General features: G+C 45.2%; 1 protein-coding gene across 5 annotated transcripts in view; it reads left to right on the top strand.

Moving 5' to 3' along the window:
- Positions 1–20284, top strand: part of RASAL2 (RAS protein activator like 2) — a 618546-nt gene that overhangs the window by 314169 nt on the left and 284093 nt on the right. The gene's annotated exons all lie outside the window — the stretch shown is intronic.

Below are 20284 nucleotides of genomic sequence, written 5' to 3'. Positions count from 1 at the left end.
CACTCGTCCCTTAACTCTGGACCTGAGCACTCTTTACTCACCCCTGCACTGGTCCACTGCACCCTTTACTTACCCCTGCACTGGTCCACTGCACCCTTCGCTTACCCCTGCACTGGACCTTGGTACCCTTCACTCACCCCTGCACTGGTCCTCAGCACCCTTCACTCACCCCTGCACTGGTCCTCAGCACCCTTCACTCACCCCTGCACTGGTCCTCAGCACCCTTCACTCACCCCTGCACTGGTCCACTGCACCCTTTACTCACCCCTGCACTGGTCCACAGCACCCTTCGCTTACCCCTGCACTGGACCTTGGTACCCTTCACTCACCCCTGCACTGGTCCTCAGCACCCTTCACTCACCCCTGCACTGGTCCTCAGCACCCTTCACTCACCCCTGCACTGGTCCTCAGCACCCTTCACTCACCCCTGCACTGGTCCACTGCACCCTTCACTCACCCCTGCACTGGTCCATTGCACCCTTTACTCACCCCTGCACTGGTCCACAGCACCCTTCGCTTACCCCTGCACTGGACCTTGGTACCCTTCACTCACCCCTGCACTGGTCCTCAGCACCCTTCACTCACCCCTGCACTGGTCCTCAGCACCCTTCACTCACCCCTGCACTGGTCCACTGCACCCTTCACTCACCCCTGTACTGGTCCGCTGCACACTTTGCTCACCCCTGCACTGGCCCTCTGCACTCCACATTCACCACTGCACTGGGCATAGGCATCGCCACTTACCCCATGACCTTTACAGCCATCATCCACATCTACACCTTGGCTGACACCTGTCACTCAACCCTGGGCCTGAGCGGCCGTCACTCACACTTGCACCTCAGTAAACATCACTGAACCATGGGCCAGAGCAGCTGCCACTCACCCTTGCACCCCAGTAAACATCACTCACCTCTGGTCCTCAGCACCCAACACCCACCACTTTGCTGCCTAGAAATGCCTCGCCCTGACGCTAGAATCAAAGGTTTCCTGTGACCCAGGTTCCAGTCCGCAAGAATGTAGAGAACCATGTGGAAATTATACTCAGCTTTGTGGTAAAGGAATGCTTGTAATGCGACACTATGTAATTTCACACTTCAGATGTTTTTAATTGTTTTTTTTTATTTTATTGTGGGAGCTAGTTTAAAACAGGTACACAATTAGTTCTACGGGGAAAAACACTTTTGATAATTCTGTAGGAGCATGACACATTTTGCATGTGAGTGCCCATTTATCAAAGTTTATTTTGTACCTATGTTCTTTTATTTAAAAAAAAGATTTGATTGTTCAACAAAATGGAGCATCACACGTTAGCTGGCACTATTTGCGCCCTTTCAGTGTTGCATGGATGTACTGACAACTGCCCTTGGTTTAGTTGTAACTCATCAGACCCTTGGGGTCGGCTTTCTTGGCCGAGCCGTACAAAATGTCAACTGGTAGCGTCACTTTAGTGAAATAAAAAGCTGTCCGAAAGAAGTTCGCATAAAAGACCCTTGCGGTTTTAAGCCAAGCGTACCGGGTAACTTCCTTGAAATTGTGAACTCCTATTTCATCAAGAAGTTGCTTTTTGAAATGTCGCTTAAATAATTATTTCTGTGTGCCATGAGCCACTCTAAGTTTTCTCTGACTAGGATCACACAAGCAGACTAGCACTAATCTGCAGGGTCCAGAACCTTGATTTCAGGACAGCCATGGGATATCTAAATCAGGAGTGCCAAGGTATATCTAGAAAGGTTGGCTCCAGGCCAGACTTTCAGACTAACCACACAAAATAGATAGCCATCCAGTGATTCATAATGAAAACGTGGCATGGATCTGACCTTCCGGGGTGTACTTTGAACACGATTGACCTAAATAATTATCTTTTACAATGTTTTGTATGTAAATTTATTTCCCATGGATATCCTGAAAATAAAGCATGACTCTGGCCTGGATTAACCTCATACACCCACCTAAGACATACATTTGCTTTTGATAGTCCTCTACATCTACTTCGAAAGTACTAAACTGTATTGGATATTATTATTGTATGAGACTGTAGTTGGGAAGAGAGTCTTGATTGGGCCTGGGTGAAATTTTAATTATGTTTGCAAAATTAATGACATTTCTCACAATTTCACATTATGCAATTTCATATAATTTGTTTGCCTGCAGGTGACCAGTTCGAGCAAAAACTGTCTTGCCAAGAGCCAATTTCTGCTCAAACCGTTGTCCCGTCGTCTTGCTAGAGTATTTGTTTTTTGTTTGTTTTTTAGCTGCAAACTTGCCAAATAAGTCAAGTGAAATAATTGCAAACTACTTTTTGCTCTGAAAGCATAATTTCCCCAATTTTCAAGGAAGTTCCTTAATTTTGTAAATACAAAAAAAATATATGCAATTCTGAGTACCTCAAAGCTTGCATTGTTTTTTATTTTATTTTAGAAAGTATGAAGGATACTTCAGTACATTCCTCAGTCTGATTTCATAATGTACAGTGCCCAACACTATCTCCTGGTCTGCGCTTTACTAGAATATAATACAAAGAACTCTACGTTTGTAACCTTTGGAGAAGCCTTGAAGAGTAGTACCATTGATGCAAAACATTGTTTGCGTGGTTAAAGCACTGTCGTTGTTAGAAATCTAACGTTTTTAATTGATTGGATTTAATGCTTATGTGATCCTATATCATCTATCGCTAACTTAACTCTGCTCGTGCTTCTCGCCACTAGACATGAGACATAACCTTTTTCATTCTGTAAAGCAAACCGTTTTCTTTGCATTAAGTGGTGAAACGTTTTTCTCTACTGTCCCTAAAAGTCGCTTTCCTTATCTTAGGCAGGATTCAAAGTGTACTCTTTAGCGGGTCGCAGCTTCAATTTCCAGACTGTTTGCTAAACTAGGCTTATTCACAAATCACCTGACTCTGTTAAAAAATACACCTACCCCCTTCAGGAGACCTCCTACCTCTTGTAACTTATGCTTAAAAATGGCTTTTCCACTTTCCGTAGGCCCTATCTTAGTCCTCTCCTGGGCAGACAACTGCAGCTGTGCAGCCAAAAAAGCAAATTTCTCCCAAGGTTTAAAAAAAAAAAAAATCAGTTTCGTGCCCCAAACTAACTTTCTGCACCAATGCTTCATAACCACATCACACTGCCATAAGGGGCCTAATATGTTTTCCAAAATAAGAATCCATCTCAATTCCATACACTGTTCATTACCCATAGGGTGCAGGGCTCTGCCTGGCTGCACTCCTGGATGCCCCACCAAGACCTCCAGCTCTAGCATCACCTCAAAGCCTGAGGTGAGCTGCTACGGAATTACTCCCAGAAAGGTATGGGTAGTTTAGTGGGAAGTCCTTATGTGGCTAAGGCTATAAACCCTAACAGTACGTTTCCTACGTAAAGCAAACCTTCTGAAGTTGGTTGAAGGCTCTCTTCTTCCACTTGGTGTACAGTGCTACTCTCCATTGGTCCAACAACTCTCCATCGTCCTACAGTGCGCAACAAAGTATTCATTTTTGTCACTCATTGCTTGTGTTCCTCACTTCGAGTCCCAAACCTAAAGTTGGTGCTAGCTATCCAGCAGGCGCAAATCAGAATCCAGTCATCTCTAAGATGGCCTAAAGCAGTTGGCAGTGCTTTACAAAGTCTCTAAAAAGTAAGAAAAAATCATTTTGGTTTCTGTGGGCTCACACACAATCAGACAGTTCTCTCACAGTCTTTACCCCTTTGTGTGCACCATGCTGATTGGACTTTCAGATTGTTTGTCCTCCTTTTTGGAACACATCGAAATCACATGTTCAACTCCTCACTTCCATCAACCTTCCCACTTTCCAGATGTTCTTCCTTGTATTCCTTCATCCTGCTCATTGTCTACCTCTGTTCATCTAACATCCATATCCTAGACCCCTCTCTGTATTTTTGTAGCCTAGCAAAATTGTTGGTGGCCAAACATCGCCAAAGAACATTTAGGGACAGATCCTACAAAACAGCTGAGGTGCGACCTCTGGGAGGAGTCTGCCTTGGGCTTGGCTTCCTAACAGATTTATAAATGTGACACATTTGTTGACTGTGTGACTGGTAATTTTCTGTTCTAGCAATTTTTGACTAAACCTGTGTGATCCTGAGCAAATCAATATATGTCACTGCACTTTAGTTCCCCTGAGCTTGTTGTAATGTTTCTCTCTTTTACTTTGTTCTCTTCTTACTTAGATCATTTATACTTCCAAATGCTTGAAAATTACCCAGAGACAACTTTGTAGTGTTACGAGGGCAGTGTAAAGCCAGTGGTTCTGTTGGTGGCAAACCTCTTTGACTTTGCTAATGCTTGTTGTATTTTGTCATAGGTTTTGTAAAACTTCAATTAAAAAATAAAACAACAGAAATGGCTGCAGCTGCATGCAAACATATGGGTTGCTACCTGAACATTTTTGTTGTAATAAGCTTGTATAAAAACATTGAAATATGGCCGCCCACGTTTACCTTTGTAGAGTCATGGAGGTCATCTTTGATTTGTTTTTATTGAATAAAAAATCATGAAAATATGAAAGCCTATATTTGTGAACGCATGCAGAGGTGGCCAGATTAGATTTTTCTTAAATCAAGAATGCATGTAATGCGCCCTATGATGAGATCTGAGCTGCATATCAGTGGTATCAACGGAGTTGTTGTGCCCCATTCTAAAAAAAAAAATGGCTAGAAGGAAACCTACCTTTGTGGCACAGATTGCTAGAACAGTCCATAGTACTGAAGCTGAAGCACTTTGTTGCTACTTGTCAAAGAGTGACTGAAGTGGGACCCATTATCCCATGGTGATTGCTCTAGTGAGCAGAAATAAAATGAGAATGACAAAGCATGGCAATGGATGAAGAGGGGTTGCTGAGGACTCTACAAGTATATTCTGCGTACATTTTTTGCCTTAATATAAAATATCTGTTTACCTCGCAATACTGCTGTTATCATACGGACCAGTGCCCTTTGAAATGTTGATGAGTATATGTGGGAAATGGCCCTTTTTGCAGGGTTGGCCTCAAACATTTTGCTTCTGACCCCCTATTTTTTACTGTGCTGCATTTTGTTTTTGCTGGGTTTAGGACTCTGGGCACTTTACCACTGCTTACCAGTGCTAAAGTGCAAGTGCTGTCTGTGTAAATGGTATTGGTGATTGGTTTATTCATGACTGGCCTATTTGATTTACCTGTAAGTCCCTAGTACAGTGCCCCAGGTGAGCCCAGGGCCTGTAAATAAAATGCTACTGTGCAGCACTGATTGTGCCACCCACATGAGTAGCCCTGCAAACATCTCTCAGGCCTGCCATTGCACTGTCTGTGTGTGCAGTTTTAAACTGCTATTTCGACGTGACAAGTGCACCCACGTGTCTGGCCCAAAAAATTCCTTTGACTTCATGTAAGTCACCCCTAAGGTAGGTCCAAGGCAGCACCACGGGCAGGGTGCAATGTATTTAAAAGGTAGGACATGTACTGGTGTGTTTTATATGTCCTGATAGTGAAATACTGCCAAATTAGTTTTTCACTATTGCAAGGACTAGCTCTTCCATAGGGTAACGTTGGGATTGCCTTGAAATCTCTTTAAAGTGTATTTTCCCATTGGGAGCAGATCGTGATATGGAGTTTGGGGTCTCTGAACAGTGAAGTTGGTTTTTAAATTGTAAGTTTGAAAATGCCACTTTTAGAAAGTGGGCATTTCCTTGCTTAACTATTTTGTGCTTCTGACTGTCTGTGGAATACACGTCTGGGTCAGCGTGACAGTTGGGCTGTTTGTGAATTCACTGTAGACAGTCACACAAAGAGCTGAGGTGTGTCCTGCATATCCTGATGGGCCCTCCGAGGCTAGAGTGATAGGAGGAGCTGACACTTTCACCCAAATAGGGCTGTGCCTGTCCTTGCACAAAGAAGTCTCCAACCCCCAAGGGTGTGTCTGAGGCCAGGACAGGAAAGGCAGGGACTTGTGCACTACAAAGACTTTCCTTGGAAGCTTGCCTTCTTCAAAGGCAGAAATGGGTATAAGTACTGGACCTCTGACCCCTCAAAGTTAGAATCTTTCTGGACTGAGGATATTCTGCCAGAAAGAAAGGCTGGATGCTGTAGGAGGGACTGCCACTCTGCCTGTTGCTTTGCTGTGCTGGCCTGCTGCTTGCTGCTCCTGTCCTAGGAGTGAAAGGACTGGACTTTGCTTTCTGCATCATGCTTTTGAAAGTTCTTTGAGGGCTTGGACTGAGCTTGCCTCCTGTTAAGATGTCTACAGGGACATCAAAGACTTCATCTGCCAGCACCTGGTCTCACTTGCTGAGAATCCTGAGTTGCCAAGTGGTGCCAAATCCAGCTCCTGGGCCCTTGGGAGTGAGTTCTGGTGCAATCAAGAAGAAACCAAACATCGACTCCAGAGCGACTTCGGAACTGGCACTGCTGTTCGCCTTCGCGTCAGTGCCTGCACCAGAGCCGTGGACCCTGCTGAGTGCAACAACCCCGACCTGCATCACAGACCCCTCACCCCCTCAGTACCTCCGAAGTCCCGCCACAGCGTGAGTCCCTAGTGCAGTGTCACTGACGTCTGTGACTGCCGACTTTGCTGCAGCACCTGTGGCCCCGTGGTGTGATCACGACAGCGCAAAGTTGAAGCCTCGCATCTTGACCTGCTGGATTCATCGATCCCGCCGGGTTGTAAGGAACCAACTCCTCACCACCGACGCTGTATCACCTTCCCTGCAACTGTATGGAATTAACGCCTCCCCTCCTCTTCCTAACAGTAAGGAACAGATGCCTCACCTCTACAGTAGCAGTAAGGAACTAATGGCACACCGACTCCAGCGACGCCTCACCTCCCCACAATGTCTGTGTGTCCTCATTTTTCAAGTACTGTACCTGGGGCCCGTGCTACTCTGTGATCGGCCTGCACTCCCTCGTGAGTGGCGTCTGACTGTTGGGAACGACTCAGTCAAGACACCGTGATGGCCCCAGTTGGAGATGTTTCTAAGCGCTATACTAAGATTTAATCTTTGAAAATGTATATCTTTACTTGTGTATGTTAGATTTTTGTTGTTTTAGTCTGGTTTTACTCCAATAAATATTGCCTATTTTTCTAAACTGGTGTGGAGTATGTTTATGGTGGTGAGGGTGTCTGTGTGTGGGTGTGTGTGTGTGTGTCTGTCTGTGTGTGTGTGTGTGTGTGTGTGTGTGTAAATACTTTACACATTGCCACTGAGATAAGTCTGACTCCTTGTGCCAAGCAACCAAGGGGGTGGGCAGGGGTTATCTTAGGTGTGTGACTCCCTTACCCTGACTAGAGTGAAGGTCCCTACTTACAGGGTGCAAACCACTGCCAACTAGAGACCCCACCTCTAACAGTATAGTTGCAAGCATTACATTTAATTTTTAGGTCCTAGCCTACCAGACAGCTAAAGACGTCTTGTGGACATTCAGAAAAAGGACCAAGGAATGCATTCCGCCCATTGTTAGATCGTAGCCAACCAGACAGCACAGCTGTCTGGTTTGCTAAACTCATCTTTGGGACATTCAGAAAACTGGCCTAGGAATGCATTCCACCCATTGCTTACCATTGGCATTGTAGCCTTTAACTCACATTTTCTGGCTTTCTATTTGCAGGATTTATTTACATGAAGTTCGTCCCTCCCGTTGCCCAAATCTTGTTTACTGCATTCTTCCACAAACTTGCTTTCTGTAAACAGGCCTTTAAATCTTGTTCTTATCTTGTCAGATTTGCTGTGCATTGAAAGACCGAGGTCAAATGTCAGACTCTCTCTTCCAGGGAGCTTGGTGTTTATTTTTCTTTCTCTGACTTCAAAGTGAGAAAATTAATGTGACAATCCTGCTGCATACCCATGTAAGATGAGAAGGGATGTTCTTTTTTTCTAGCACACAGCAGAAAAAAAGAACTTTGCTGATATTTCAGAATATATCAGAATTATTACAAAAGGAGCACTTGTATTGTAATTCTTAAGTGTGGTGGAAACAAATATTTGAATATGACCGAAACACATCAGTACACTAGGTGATGACATTTCCATACATTGTTTGTATGCAGTAAACAAGTATTTCGGTGCAAATGGTATGGTCATTTCATTTGAAATGTGTTCCAGTAATGGCAGTGTGCTACCACATCATGCATTCTCCACACTATGCCTCTCCACTCCATGCCCTCCAACTATTTGCCACGCCACTTCAATCTGCATGCAACACTCCACTCCTCTCTACGACATGCCACACCACTCAAATCTACCCTACTCCAATCTATCCCACTCCACCCCAATCTATCCCACTCTATTTCACTTTGCTACAGTCTGCCCCAAACAATTCCACTCAATCTACAGCACTCTACCCAATCTACCACACTCCTGTCTACCGCACTCCACCCCAATTTACCCACCCCACCCCCATCTAGCCCACTTATTCTACCCCACTCTAATCCAGTCTACCCCAATCTACACCACTACAATCCAGTAAACCACAATCCACTCCATTACAATCCAATCCACTCCACTCCAGTACAATCTACTTCACTCAAACCTACCCCACTCCAGTCTAACACCATCGAACCCACTCCAGTCTAATCCACTATAACCGACCCCTCTGCTCCTATCTACTCCAGTTTACTCCACTCCAAGTTATCCCAATCCACCTCATTCCAATGTACCCCAGGCCAAACCACTTCACTCCAATCTACCCGAACCCACCTCAATCGACCCCATTCCATTCTACTCCACTCTAATCTAACCCAGTCCAATTCACCCCACTCCACTCCAAACTCCACTGCAATCTATGCAATTCCCACCACTCCATTCTACCCCACTTCACCCCAGTCTACCATCAACCCCAGTCCAATCTACCACAATCTACCCCACTTGAGTCTACCCCACTCCAACCAATCATTCTCCACTCCAGTCTATTACACTCCAATCTGGCACACTCCACCCACATTTACCCCACTCCGCTTCACTCCAGCCTACCTCATCCCAATCAAATCTACCCCACTCCATCCTAATCCACCCCCCTGCTATTTACCCCACCCTACACTACCTCAATATGCCATACTCTATCTACCCCTCCCCAATCTACCCCACCACAATCTACTCCTATCTACTCCACTCTAATCTCTTTCACTCCACTCCAATCTACCCCACTGCACTCTACCCCTACCTCACTCTACGCCAGTCCACACCACTTCACTCTAAATTACCCCACTCCAATGTATCACACTCCTTTTAAATTTATCGTAGTCTAATCCACCCAATCTACCCCACCCTAATCTATCCTGCTATAATCCACTCCAGTCTGCTCCACTCCACTCTTCCCAAGTCTATCACACTGTACCCCAATTTACCCCACTCACCTGTTGCCCAGTCTACCACACTCTGTTCCACTCTACTCAATCCACTCTACCCAATCTACCCCACTCTAATCTAACACATGCCACTCAAATCTACCCCACCACACTTCAGTCCAATCTAACCCACTCCAATCTATGCTGCCCCAGTCCACCCCAGACTGCCCGACTCCAGTCTACCCCATCCAATTCGTCCCACTCCCATCAACCTCAATCTACTCCATTCTAATCTACTCCTCTCCAATCAATCCCTTTCCAGTCTACGCCACACCATTCTAGTCTGCCCACCCTACTCTGTCTAACTCCACTCCAACCTACTCACTCCAGTCTACCCCACTCCTATCAATCTCACTCCAGTCTGCCCCACCGTAATCCACCAAAAGTATCCCAATCCACTCTACCTCAGTGTACTCCACTCTACTCCACCATAACCCACCCAATCTATCCCACTGCACTCCAGTCTACCCCACCATCTTCCATCCAGTCTGTCCTACTCAATCTCCCCTATTCCACTGTAATCCACCTATGCTGTCCCAGTCCAGTCTATCTTACTCCACACCAATTTACAACCCCCAGTCTACCACACTCCAATCTAATGCATTCTACTCCAATCTACCCCAATCCACTGCACTCCACACTTCTCCAATCTACCCTAGTCTGCTCCAGTCAACCCAATGTCTCATTCTACCCTGTTCTAACCCACTACCATTTTACACCACTCGACTATAGCACAATCTACTCCACTTCACCTCAACTCACCCCACTCCACCCCAGTCTTTCTCGCTCCACCACAATTCAATCTACCCCACCCCAATATACCCCAGTTTAATATACCTTCTCCCCCACTCTACCCCACTCCATTCTACTCCACTCTCTCACTTGACACTACCTCACACCAGTCTACCTTACCCCATCCCAATCTACCCCCCACCACTCTGTTCAACCCCACTCCAACCTACTCCACTCCAACCTACTCCACTCCATTCTACCCCACTCCACCCAAATCTCCTCTACACCCCATTCCATCTCACTGCTATTATCCCCACCCCACCCTATCCTAATCCCCACTACCAAGTTCGGTCTAGCCCATTACACCCTAATTCAGTCTACCCCACACCACTGTACCCCACTCTAGTCTACCGCAGTCCACCTCACTCTGCTCCACTCTGCCCTCCTCCAATCTACCCCACGCCCCCATCCCTCCCACTCTACCACATCACACTCTAACCAAACATACCCCACTCCAGTCTAACCCACTCCAGCTCACCCTAATTTACCTATCCACCCTCCACCCCACTCATTCTACACCACACCCACTCCAGTCTACCCCATTCAACTCCACCCCGCTCCACTCCAACCATCCCTCTTCAATCTACCATGCTCCTTTCCAATTTACCCTACTCCAATCCACCCAGTCTACCCCACTCCATCTTAAGCTATCCTACTACATTCCACTCTTCCTCAGTCTGTCACTTTGCGCCAATCTCAACTCCATTCCAATCTATCCAACTCCTCTCTGATCTACCCCACCCTGTCCCAGTCTACCTTACTCCACTCACTCCAATCCCACAGTCTACCCCACTCCACTCTACTCCAATCTACCACATTCCATTCTACTCTTCCCAATCTACCCATTCCACTCCCTACTACCACATGCCACTCAAATCTATCCTGCTCCATTCCAGTCTAACCATCTTCACCCAAATCCACCCCACTCCAATCTACCCTACCCTACCCCAAATTACCCTACCCCAAATTACCCTACCCCACTCTACCCCACTCCAGTCTACCCCACTCTACCCCACTCCAGTCTACCCTACCCCACTCCATCCCAAACTACCCTACTCCAGTATACCCCGTCCAGTGCCCCCACTCCAATCTACCTCACTCCACTCTACCCCACTCCAATCTACTCCACTGCATCCCAATCTACCCCACACAGCTCTATCCAACTCCACTCCAACCTACTCCATTTCAATCTACCCCACTCCACTCCAATTTACAGCAGTCTACCCCACTCCTATCTATCTCACTCCAGTCTACCACACTCTACCCCACTCCATTCCAATCTACCCCAGTCCAATCTACCCCAATCCAATGCGCTCCACTCTTCCCTAATCTACCGACTCCAATTTATGCCAATATATCCCACTCCATTCTACCCCACTCAAATTAACCCCACTCCACCCCAGTCTGCCCCAATTCAGTCTACCATGCTAATCTACCCAACTCCTCCGCTCCAGTCTACCCCACTTAAATCTACCCCATACACCCCACTCTATTCTACCCCACTTTATCCCCACTCCTGTGTACGCCAATGTACCCCACTCCAGTCTACCCCATTCCATTGTACCCCCACCCCATTCCACACCACTAACTTTTAGCCATGATGATCAACAGCCATACTGGTGTACAACATGGCTAAAACACAATTGCATAGGCAAACCCCATTGGCTTTGCCAATGCTTAGTTTAAGTTAGCGTGTGCTCCTTTGGGACATTCCTTGGATTGACATGCATACCCAGACAAGGTCAGAGCTAAACTCCAAATGTGAAACAAATGAGAGAGTACACTATCATTCACAAGTATATACAATAATCTAAATGTTCTTTTTAAGTGTTTAATATCGCCTTTGGTATGCTTTTTATTTATTGAAGTTTTTATCTCATACCATGACACTGGTGCCTGCAAGATAACTGCACGTGTGACTGCCTGTTTAGAAGTAAAATGTAGTAATATTTTGTGGTTAATAGGGTTCTTAGAGCTTTTGGGCACGGTGCCACTGCACCTGCTGCACAATTCAAATCATTACCCTAGTGCTTGCAAGGTAACTGCGCGTGTGACTGCCTGTTTAGTAGTAAAATATTGCAATATGTGGTGCTTAGAAGAGTTACAGCAACTTTTGCTCCTGTGTTACTGCACCATTCAAAACATTACACTAGTGCCTGCAAGGTAACTGCACTTGTGACTGCCTGTTTAATATTAAAATATATCAATATTTGGTGTTTAGAAGGGTTCCTAGAGCTTTGGCCCACTGTGCCACTGCACCTGCTGCACCACTAAAATCATTTGTCTAGTGCCTGCAAGGTAACTGCACTTATGACTGCCTGTTTAGTAGTAAAATTTAGCAATAATCTGTGTTTAGAGAGGTTCTGACACCTTGTGCCACGGGTGCCGCTGTACCATTAAAAGCATGACGCTAGGGCCTCCAAGATAGATGCACTTGTGACTGCCTGTTTAGTAGTAAGATATAGCAATATTTGGTGGTTAGAAGAGTTCTGACAACTTTTTGGGCCTTGTGCCACTGCACCTGTTGCATTATTCAAATCATGACCCTAGTGCCTGCAAGATAACCACTTGTGACTGCCGGTTTAGTTGTAAAATATAGCAGTAATAAGTGTTTAGTGGGGTGCCTGGAGCTTTGGTTCCTGGTGCCACTGCACCTGCTGCACTATTGAAATGATGCCCCTAGTGCTAGATAACCACACTTGTGACAGCCTATTTAGTAGTAAAATTTAGCAATAATCTGTGTTTAGAGGAGTTCTGACAACTTTTGGCTCTGGCGCCACTGCACCTTCTGCCCCATTCAGGAACCAAGTGCCTGCAAGATAACTGCACTTGTGCATGCCTATTAACAAGTCACTGAGAAAATAATTTTGGAATAAAACGCCGCCCAATTATACAAATTACTTTTCTTTAAAAATGAGTCATTGGTAATTTAAGAAACAAACACAAGAATAATTTTAACCCTTTCACTGCCAAGCCTTTTCCTCCTCCTATGCCAAACCTTTTTTGGCTATTTGGGGTAGTTTGTGCTTAGGTTCTCGTAACTTTTTGTCTACATAAGCTATCCACCTCAAATTTGCGTCCTTTTTTCCCAACATCCTGGGTATGCTAAAGGTACCAAGAGGTTGTGAGTTCCCCTGGAGGAGAAAAATAAATTAGCCAAAATACAGCTACATTTTTTGGGGTGGGGAGGGGGAATGGGGAAAAGGTGCCGTAGAAGAAAGCATGTGGTTTTTTTCCCCCTACAAATGGCATCAACTAAGAGTTTGTGGTGATAAAATCACCATCTTTCCAGCTTTCAGTAACAGGCAGACTTGAAACCGAAAACCTAATTTTACAACACAGTTTTGGCATTGGTGGATCCCAGATAGCTAAACATTTCTGAAAATTAGACAAAATTCTGAATTCAGCAAGGGGTAATTTGTGTAGATCCTTCAAGTAACAGCTGAAATAAAATAAATTGAAATTGAGTTGGAAAAAACAGCCATTTCTGTCTACCTTTCCTTCCGTAACTTTTTCCAGCTATGGCAGATTTTTAAAAGCAGTATACCGTTCCGTCTGATGGACCCTTCTGGTTGCGGGTATATATGGGGCTTGTAGGTTCATCAAGAACCCAAGGTACCCAGAGCGAATAAATCAGCTACATCTTGCACTAGGTTTTCATTCTATGCTGGGTATACAGCAATCCATTTGGTAAAATATATGAAGGTAAAAATAGGTATCAAGGAACCCTATGTATTTCTGAAATGGGCACAAGATAGTAGTTCAGAAGCAGTGGTTATTTGCACATCTCTGAATTTGGGGGTCCCCTTACTAACGTGAATTACAGGGCATTTCTCAAAATGACTTTTTTCTTACACACTGTCTTAAATTTGTAAGGCTCAAATGTAAAGAAAGACAATTGGCAGTAACACTTGTTTTTCTACTCTGTGTTCCCCCAAGTCTCCCAATAAAAATGGCACATCACTTGTGTGTGTAGGCCTAGTGCCCGTGACAGGAAACTCCCCAAAACGAAAAATGGATAAATCACATTTTTACATTAAAAACTGACATGGGCACTAGGCCTACCTGTTTTTGAAGGGGGAGAGTGCGGGCCCAGCACATTACAACACTTGCATGAACAGACATTGCCTTTCAAGGGCCCATCACTTTCAAAAGCCCATATGCGTGAAACAGCAATCACACCAGCTGATGGAGTCTGTGGACTGGTGTTTGGCTAGCAGTGTGTTGTAGTGACCAGCAGCAAGTCACTATTTACACCGCCAGTCAAGCGCCACTCCACCCACACCGCCAGCCAAGCGCCACTCCACACACACCGCCAGCCAAGCGCCACTCCACACACACCGCCAGCCAAGCGCCACTCCACACACACCGCCAGCCAAGAGCCACTCCGCGCACGCTCCCATCTAAGCGCCACTCCATGCACAACAGTAATGCCAACCGTGAAACTAAACAAAAAATATAAAACAATATAGAACAGGCATTTTACTTTCACGCTCACAGTAGTTCCCAATAATTCTTTGGGGTGTAGTAACTTCTGAAGCAGCTGGCCACACACATCCCAGTATTAGAAGGACAATCGGGGCAGTACATAAGAGTCTCCCTCAGGATACTTCTTCGGACACAGACTCTACATTTCTTAGCGGGAATGTCGTTTTTGGGGGGCATGGGAGGAATGTGATCAGGAAGGTGGCGATCTTTCAATCTAGCCACATCATCCACCACTGCTTTTCTAGGAACTCTTGCCTGTTCTGCTACAACAAGGCTCTTTATCAACTCTTGCCTGTTCTGCTACAACAAGGCTCTTTATCACAGACTCCTGAAACTTAAATGTCAACTTTGACTCAGGGGAACAACCGTGAACAGAATAAAAGCATTAAAAGTTGCTAAATGGAAGAGATGTATAGTCAACTTTTTATACCAAATGTAAGCCTTACGAACAGCAGTGTAAGGTTCTAACCTCTGATCTACTCTATCCACACCACCCATGTGCTTATTGTAGTCTAAAATGCACGCAGGTTTGCTCACTTCAGGAACCTAACCCCAAACAGTCACAGGGGAAGTACGCTTATCGTGGATGGTAGTCAACATGTAGACATACCTCCTGTCTGCAAATTTCACAGCTAGCAGCTCATCATTACGCAAGGCTCTGCGCTGTTCCCTAAAGCTTTTTTTTTTTTTTTTTTTTTTTTTACTACACACAAGCTCCCTTGGATAGCCTTTACAGTTAGAGCGGATTGTGCCACAAGCAACAGTGTCCACTTTGAACAATTTCCTGAACAATTGCACTCACTCCAGTACAGCAGTTATCTAGGGACAAATGGTGACTTTTGCTAAACAGTCATCTACCAAGTTCCCACACAATTTTCTCACTAACTCCAAAAGTGGACAGACAACTGGGGGAGAGGGGGGGGGGCAATACTGGAATCCCTACCAGTGTAGACCCGGAACTTAAAAACATCCTGTACTACTCTCAGACAGCATACACATCTTAATTCCATAACATGCCCTTTTGCTAGGAATGTACTGCCTAAAAACCGAACTGCCCTTGAACAGGACCAAAGACTCGTCCACAACGGTTTCTTTCCCTAGAACATACATGTCTGAAAAACGATCTACAAAATGATCAAGGACGAGCTGAATCTTAAAAAGACGGTCAGAATCAGGGTGATCTTGTGGAAACGCTATAGCATTATCAACAAAATGCAGCATCCAAAGAAGCAAAAACTGATTATGACTCATGGTTGCAGGAAATATAGCCGTTGCCATCAAAGGATTAGTAGACCAATATGACGAGAGTTACTGCTTCCTTATCAGCCCCATCAAAAAAGTTAAACCCAAGAACTTCTTAAACTCTTCCAGATTTCTGGGAATCCACCGGGTAGCTCTAAAGTGCGGCCTAAGTCTGGCACTGTTGTCCCTAAAATACTGTTCAGCATACAAATTAGTCTGCTCAACAATCTCTTCCAAAAGTACATTGTCCATAAATAACTGAAAGAAATTGATAGGCAAAAAGTTTTCTGTATTCACTCTGCACCTTGGGAGACTAGTAAAGGCAGGCTGCACTGGCTGCTCCATATTTGGGGTAACCCAGAGTTCAGATCTTCCAGTTGGAAGCCTTTCAGCCCCAGGCTGCTACACTATTGGCACATCAGTGTCCTCCTCTAAAACAAGCACTTCATCCGCACTGAGAGTGGCTTCTTCATCAGATGATTCCTAGCGGACAGAAAATTCACTGCCAGAATCTTACACTTCCTCCGCTGTCTGAGATGCACAGTCAGTCTCATAATCATGGTCAGAAGACGACTCAAAAATCATAACAACAACCTGCGGAGCGGTCATACTGCGGCTAGCTATGATCCTTCCTAATAAAAGTAACTTTACAAATGTGTCAACAACAACCAGCACTGTGTAAAATAAGTACTAAACAAAGTGTGGCTTTATCACAAAAACCTATGTACTCAAAATCAATACCACTCACATTTCTGAAAATGCTAGACTCACCAGCAACTACTCTGCACAGACACAGCAAGCATAAATGATATCCCACTAAAAAGGAAAAAGAAAAGAAAGTGACACATAAGACAACTCAGATATCATTGTTCACAAATCTAAGGCCAGTTTTACCCACAATCCTGCATTTAGTACACCATTTACAAAAATGTCATTCATGCATGGCAACGATACTCATTTGGAGTAAATCATTTTTCTTTCCTAACACATGCAACTACCCAAACTACAAGTAAACCACTGCCAAAACTGCAAGGAGTCACAGCAAAGGAATCAAAAGCTTTGAACTAGAACAAAAGTGGAAATAAAACATTATAATCACAAATGCAAATACTTCGCCAGTCGACAAACACCCCGCCACCAAACATTTAGAAATTTTCCCTGGTGCCTAGTGGTTTCTGCCCCCTTGGGGGCACGTGGGCCTAACATAAAGAGGCTGATCTCCTCCCAAAGGGGCAGAAACTGACAAAATTATTGCCCCCTAAAGAGAGTGACCCTTGCCCAAGGGCCCTCCCGCCACACACTCACATTAAAAAAAAAAAGCATTCCATGGCATCTTAGTGGCTTCTACCCCCTTGGGGACAGATGGGCCTAAAAAAATAGGCTGATCTGCAGAAATGGCCATCAATATTATGCCCCCCTTTGGGGAGCGACCCTTGCCCAAAGGGCCGTCCCTCCCCCCCCCCCCCCCCCCCAAACAAAACAAAAAAAGAAAAAAAACTCCCTGGTGTCTAATGGCTTCTGCCCCCCTTGGGGCAGATGGCCTGAAAGAAATAGGCAGCTCTGCCCTCAAAGGGGCAGAAATGGTCACAGTTATGTGCCCCCTTTGTGGGGCGACCCTTGCCCAAGGGGCCACCCCCGCACACAAAAAAACAGAACAAAATTATCCCTGGTGCCTTAGTGGCTTCTGCTCCCCTTGGGGCAGATGGGCCTAAAAAAAAAATAGGCCAATCTCCTCCTAAGAGGGGCAGATATGGACGTCGATATTATGCCCCACTTTGGGGGCCGCTCCCCTACTCTGAAATTGACAAAAAAAATCCCTGACGTCTAGTGGGCATTCCTGCTGCCCGATTGCACTGTGATAGGGCAGCAGGAATGCTGAAAAGAGGCATAGAGGGAAAGGGAAAGCCTTTCCTTTCCCCCCATGCCTCTTTTGGACAAAACCCCTCTCGGCCGCAGGAGAAACTTACCTTTTTTCTCCAAGATGTGCTGGGAGCAAATGGCTTCAGCATGTCCAGCAGCCTCTAATGATGTCAGCGCGCAGTGTGTACTGATGTCATTAGATGCCTGGGGTCGGGTATCAGTGGAAGCACTTCCGCTGCCATCCCTGCCAGGGAGGGGTGGGTCAATGCCAGGACGTAATGATTACGTCCTTAACACAGCGCAACTGTGTCCGAGGACATAACCATTACATCCTCAGCATAGAAGGGGTTAATATTTACAGCTGTTATTCATCAGAAATGTAATTATTAAGTAATGAAAAACACAACTTAATGAGCCTACTTGCTTTACATCTGCACTCGATACTCCATTGCAAAATGGCTGGCATGTTTACACACATTTCAACGTGAATTGGCGTGTTCAGGTCATCTTTTCGCATTCAGGTCATCTTTTCCCATACAAACACTAACAAGTAATCAATCACTAAAATCCGGAAGATGTACTTTAACTATGTTTCACGCGAAGGCAAAAGCAGAACTTGAGAGCAGGAAGTGAACTACCCCAGCCAATAAAAAGCAAGTAAATTCAAGCAACATTTTAATGAACAAACGGGAAGTTCAGGTAAATAAGGAGTTAAGTAGGGGTGGGTTCTAAGTCACTTTGAAGATTGTTTTTTCTAGTAACATAAGACTTCGCAAGGGCTGTGCAGGCAAAAACTAACAAGCATTTACAATGCAACGGGTCTCGCGTTTGCTCATGTTAGAGCTGATCGCGTTGTAAACTCCTAACCCGACTTTTCACCTATGGGGCAAAAGTGCATTTGTGTACACAACCCGAAAAAGTGAAATTAACTATGTAAAGCGCTCGACTTCTGCCAAGAGAGATCGTGCTCGTAAATTAGAGAAAAAGAAGTCCACGAGCCCGATGGAAAACAGCGAGCCTCGCATGTTTTCTGTACTTGGTCCCTGCGCTCGAGGAGGGCTAGCCACCGGAACAGGCATGACGTATGCTTGCCTTTGACTAATGAAAGCAAGCAGATTTTACTAGGCAAGCCCACGAACCAATAAAAAACACTGACGTGAAGTTGACAGGGCTCCGAGCCCTTTTCTAAATACAAAAGCGTCTCGCTGCGATACGCATGCGCGAGCGCATGCACCGCAGGCTCAACCCTAAAAAGCACTAAATGGAAGTCAAGCGCCTAAAACTAAAAAAAAAAAAAAAAAACTGACTACTCTGCTCTCACATTTTTCTTATTTGGACTGTACAACTTTAAAGGTCGGTTTTGTGCTAGTTTTTGCCTTTTTGCGTCTGTCGTCCCCCCAAGACCTTTTGATTTCACTAAAATTACATACATAATGTACGTACTTATAGTCGCTTTCAGCCAACCCTCTTCCACTTTTGGTCGGTTGTGTCTTTCACATTTTTCTTCCGCCATTACATCTTGGAGCATAATATGAGTGATTCTTTTACAAAGAGTACATCCACAAAAAGGAGTTCCTTAAGCACAAGGGAATCTGTGGCAAAGCATGCTTTGCGAGTCCAAAAATATTTTTTCTTCTAGCCAATATTTATTTTTGATTTCCGGTGAAGGTCTAGAAGCTCCTCAAATATAGTTTTCCAGAATCCGTAACTGAACAAAACAAGCATTGACAAAGTCAAAAGTTGGCCGCAAACACCCATCCTATTGGATTTGCCAATGCTTGCTTAGTAACGAGTTTAACGGAGATGGAATCGGGAGAGTTTCGAGGCGGGGTTTTTAAACAAGGGCTACTCTCAACCACGTTTGTGCATGGGGGAGGGAGTCTGTAAACAAGGGAGTCTGTAAACAAGGGAGTGAATAAGCGGGTGGGCGCTGAGCTTGAATGTCATCCACAACAGCTCTGTTGTTTATCTGCCCCCCTCTGTCTCACCCTCGCCTTCAGGAGAGTAGGAATAAACACGCCGTACCGACAGACTGGGTGAGGCTGAAGGCAAGTCTGCACTGGGTGCCAATTTCAAACCCCACTGTAGAGCTCGCATCCTCCTTTGGGCAATGATTGTTAACAGAAAAGAGTAAATTACGACGGCTTTTAAGAACGTGGACTGTTGGCTGATTTTACAGTTGCAGTACTGAAGCCAATGGAGATGAAGTGATCTGTAGAGGATCACACAGTGTGGTAAAACAAAGAGGAGAAGCGGAGATTCGAACATTGGTTGTCTGAGTCCACCATCAGCAATTCAGCACTGACCTACTGCTCGTAAAATTCAATTGTGTGATCCAAATGCGGCAAATGCGCCGATTATACACGGGTTTATTTCATTACTTCTGTTACCCTTCCTTGCTTCTGTTTACTACATTTGAGATGGTTCCACCCACCCCATGTATCACGTGGTCTTTAAAAAAAAAATTCTAGGGCCCGCCCCGTTCCGATTTTAGCTCAGCGCAGACTGAGATGCTTTTGGGGTGTAACCAGCACGTTACAAGTGTCAATATCAGTTCTGTACCTCACGCA

Source organism: Pleurodeles waltl, chromosome 4_2 (genome assembly GCF_031143425.1).
Source record: "Pleurodeles waltl isolate 20211129_DDA chromosome 4_2, aPleWal1.hap1.20221129, whole genome shotgun sequence".
NCBI classification, from domain to species: Eukaryota; Metazoa; Chordata; class Amphibia; order Caudata; family Salamandridae; genus Pleurodeles; species Pleurodeles waltl.
This window is presented reverse-complemented; position numbering and strand designations above follow the sequence as displayed.